Genomic DNA, 4,745 nt, shown 5'->3' with positions numbered 1-4,745 from the left:
CACTCAACCATCCCAGCAGCCCTACGGAGAGGCATTGCTCTGGTCCCACTTTGTGGACGAGAAGCCCAAGGCGCAGAGGCGTTGAACCAGGCGCACAGCTCTCCTGGCTGGCGAGGGGCAGCCGTGGTATCTGAGCCCAGGCAGTGGGACCATGTGTGCAGCGGAGGCTCAGAGAGGTCTGACACTTGACCAGGGCCACACAATCAACGAGACAAAAAAGGGGCCTGGACACAGCTTTCTGACTCCGACTCACCTGCCGCGCCCCTCAGCTTGTCCTGCTGCGCAGCTAGAGGGCGGGACTGGGCTGGTTTGGAGCGGCACCTACCCTGGGCCCGGTCCCATTAAAGCATACATAATACATGTGCCGGCGCGGCCCAGGACGCTCCCCGGAGCGCCGCCGGGGGAATCGGACCCTTCCCTGGGTATCAGGTGGGAAACAGGCCACTTGGGGCTGCCTGTTGGTTACTTATTCACAGCCTTCCCTGTCACACCTCACACCTCGGGGGGCTGGGCCGGCTGCGCCCAGCTACAGAGAGGATGGACGAGGCCGCCTGTGACCCAGGAGCCTGAAGCAGCAGGAAACGGTAAACCTGGGCCCTGGGTGGATTGCGTGACAGGTCTGAGAGGACAGCGTGGGGGTCAGAGGCCTGCCCGGGGAGCTGGGCTATGCAGACGGTGGGCCTAGGCCATGTGAGCCCGCACCAGCGCGGCACTGGGGCCCCGAGTGCCACCCCACGCTGCCCCCTGTGGGTGCTGCCTCTGGAAGCAGGTGGCTGCACCCCGTGCCTGGCCTCGTGCCCCTCCCCCGCGGGTGTTGGGACACCCCTGGACCGCCCAGATAAGGGATCGCAGGGTGTGGAATGCACCCCGTCTTGGGTTTATTTGAGGGGGGACACAGATCAGCAGAAATGCGCACATGCACACGGGAAAGCAGCTCTTTCCAATTCGCTTTCAGCACTTCTGCCTCCTCCAGGAGGAGCCTCGTGTGCTGCCAGGAGCCCTTCCGCACCTCTCTGTCCGGGCTTATCTGGCCATTTGTTTACCAGCGAGCAGGCCTCCCGCTCAGATTGGAGCAGGCGATAGTGTCGAGCTAGAATGTTAGAGCAGCTTCTTCACCTTATTAATGTTTTGTTACAGTCCATTTGAACCAAGGGATAATGGCTTTCTAATCTCTAGAGTGATAAAAGCTTCCCTTTAAGGACATGGTTAAAAGCAAGTACCTGGAAATCTGGCTTCTAGGCTCAAATGCCAGCTCTGCCATGTGCTACCTGTGTGACTGGGCATCACACCACCTCTCTGTGCCTCAGTTCCCGCGTCCGGAGCGGGAAGTACTCATGGCACCTCCCTCTTAGGTTACTGTGAGGGTTACCTTAGCTCATACACGCAAAGGGCGTTGATTTGTGACCGACATGAGTCAGTGCTGTGTTTGTTATGACGTCAAACAGGGAAGAAAACCACAACACACAGAAAACACTTCTTTGGACCAATCCCACCATTGTCCGTGCGGGGAAGCGACCTTCGGGTAATTAAACAGCCCAGCTAGGATCCCAGTGGGTCTCTGGATTCCCAATCTACTTATCAGCCATTTCCGTCCTCAGCCATTCATGTAACCTCTCGGCCTTGGCTTACTCATCTGTAGAATGGGATTAATACAGTCTCATTGGCTGATGGGATGTGTGTAAAGGCCCAGAAAATGAGTTGGTGTGATGTCTCTAATGCATTCTCAACAGGGGTAACGTTGCCCCCAAGGGGGCAAAAATTGGAGGGCAAAAAAAAAAACCCTTACTTTTTTATATATAAAGCACAGATATACAGTATATCTGTTATCAGAATTTCACAAAGAGTGGCGATTAGGAAACAAAATGTCTAAAACAGGCTCTGTAGGAGAGCATTAATGAAAAAAAAGCTGAGAAACCAAGGTTTTTCCAACTTGGGTCGTTACTCACAATGGTTTGTGAAATGGGCTTCATGGGGTGGGGCACGGCCAGAATTTGGGGAGATTAAACCGACACAGAAAATGCCCCAGTGCCCTGCACAAGGATCAGTGAGCAGGGGAGGAAGCTTGGGTTCAGTTCGCATGCGTGTGCCTGTGCCGAGTCAGGAAGTAAAACCTATCTCTTAGTGGTTACGGTTAAAAAAGTTAAAAGCCAGTGCGCTGAACAACTTTCTTTTTCTCCCCTGATGCTTTATCTCTTAGACGAGACCATGCAGCCCCGGACTGCTAGGAGGAATTACTAACGAAGGAAGGGAACGTAGGAGTCCAGATTCTAGCGAACCTGGGGCCTGACCTCCACCAGCTCATGGCCCAGGAGTCTTCCCTTTCTTGCTCTCTCTGCCAGGGTAAGCCACAGGTCCCAGGAGAACGGCTGTCCCTCAGCACCCGGGGGAATGCCTCCCGCCTGCTGCTCTTCACCCCCTCCTCTGCTCCCCCCTTTCTTCCTCTCCTCTCTTCTCCCAACTTAGAAGGCAGCAGTCACGTTGACCCTGAGCCCTAGCTCTGCGGCTTACTATGCAGCCGGGGGCAAGTCATTTCACTTCCCCGAGCCTCTGTTTTCTCAGCTTTAAAATGGGGAGATTATTTGTAAGATTGTAATGACCCTTAAATGAGAGAATGTCGCCCAGCCCGAGTGTCTCAGTGGTTAAGCATCCAGCTGTGAACCAGGAGGACCCAGTTCAATTCCCGGTCAGGGCACCTGCCAGGTTCCGGGCTCAGTCCCCAGTAGGGGGGCGTGCAGGAGGCAGCTTGGTCAATGATTCTCTCTCATTATTGATGTTTCTATCTCTCTCCCCCTCTCCCTTCCTCTCTGAAATCAATAAAAAAATATTATTTAAAAAAATAAGAGAATGTCTGCAAAGCCTATTAGTATTTCAGTGCCTTGTGTACTGCAAGTGCTCATAATAACAGTAGCTAACAGGCCTGTGAAAGTAGTTTATACACACCATTTCTATTTCATGCTCACAGTGAGCCTGCAAGGAGCTGGGAAGATAACAGAGCCGACTCGGGGCCATGCCTGGTCTCAAACCTCAGCTTAAGCACCACCTGTAGTTAGTTCTTTGTGACTGCGTCGCATTGACTCCCTTTCAAAAAGCTCTCCTCGTAATCCCACATAATGGCTTTTGCTTACCTCAGATTGGCCAGGCCTCTAACTGCAAAGGAAGCTGGGAAATATAGTTGTTGTTGTTTTTTAAATAGACACATTTATTCCCCAACAAAATAAGAAAGGCGATGAGGATGGATACTGGTTAGGCAACCAGGGGCGTCATCTTCAACAATCTTATTTTAACCTTTAATTTTCAGAGGACAATCCAGAGGAGAAAAAATAGCGAAGGAAGCAAGAACTATTAACAGAAACAAGCTATGAAAATGTGACTGATACGTCCAAATTGTATTCAATGGTGTTTTGTTTCTTTTTATTTAATTTTTTCAGACCCTGTAGAAAAATGAATTTATGAGTTTTCTACATCTGCTTAATTTTATAGAGACCAATGCATTCTCTATGTATTGGTGGAATGGGGAAAAGCCCTCCCTCATTCACTTCCTGACAGTTTAACCACGTGAAGGTACCAAACCTCTCCATGCCTCTGTTTTCTCATCTGTACATAGGGCACAACAATAATCCTTACCCTCAATGCTGTTTTGGGGAAATGACAGTGTTTGGCCCCTAGTAAGTGTTACATAGGTAACATTTACTGAGCTGGTATTTTTTAAAAAAATATATTTTATTGATTTTTTACAGAGAGGAAGGGAGAGAGATAGAGGGTTAGAAACATCGATAAGAGAGAAACATCGATCAACCGCCTCCTGCACATCTCCCACTGGGGATGTGCCCGTAACCCAGGTACATGCCCTTGACCGGAACCGAACCCGGGACCCCTCAGTCCGCAGGCTGACGCTCTATCCACTGAGCCAAACCAGTTTCAGCTGAGCTGGTATTTTTATTTTTCCAGCTTCACAAGAAGAATTGAGTCTCACAGAGATTGGCCCACCAACATTCTGGGAATGGAAGAGTCTGTGTTTTGTTTGTTTTTTTTTTTTTACCATTTTTAAAATTCTAGCTTAATTTAACTAAAGTGCACAAATTATAGGAGTCTGCCCTAGCCGGTGTGGCTCAGTGGATAGAGCGTCAGTCTGCGGACTGAAGGGTCCCAGGTTTGATTCCGGTCAAGGGCACAGGCCCGATCCCCAGTAGGGGGTGTGCAGGAGGCAGCTGATCAATGATTCTCTTATCATTGATGTTTCTGTCTCTCTCTCCCTCTCCCATCCTCTCTGAAATATATATATATTTAAAAATATTTCTTGAGAACGTTGACACGCGTATACACCAGTGATCCACAGAAGGACATGCCTTTATTTGGGGCTCAGAAGGCTCCCCAGAGGGTGTCTCCTCTCAGTCAACAACTTCCTCCAACTCAAATGCTTCTGATTTTGCCTGTTTCGAAGTTCATCCAATGGAGCCACAGGATGTTCCTGCTGTTACCTGTGGAGTCGGATCGGACCCCAGGTGCCCCGCCAGAAACCGCCGCCTAACTAAACTATGGTCCTCCTCCGTCTTTTACTCCGGGATCCAGCCGAGGCCTTGGCCAATCCGGACGACGCTCCGCCCTCGACTATCCTCTAAGCAACAACCGCTGCTGCTTTTCTTCTTCCCTTTTTTTTAATTTTGACACTGTAACAGATGCCCCACCCCTCCCCCACTCCATCCCGCCCCCGCCTCCTCTGGCCCCACCGCACTGTGTCTGTGTGC

The sequence above is a fragment of the Myotis davidii genome, unplaced genomic scaffold (assembly GCF_000327345.1).
Source record: "Myotis davidii unplaced genomic scaffold, ASM32734v1 scaffold1695, whole genome shotgun sequence".
NCBI classification, from domain to species: Eukaryota; Metazoa; Chordata; class Mammalia; order Chiroptera; family Vespertilionidae; genus Myotis; species Myotis davidii.
The sequence above is the reverse complement of the archived record's forward strand: the minus strand, read 5'-3'. Positions refer to the sequence as shown.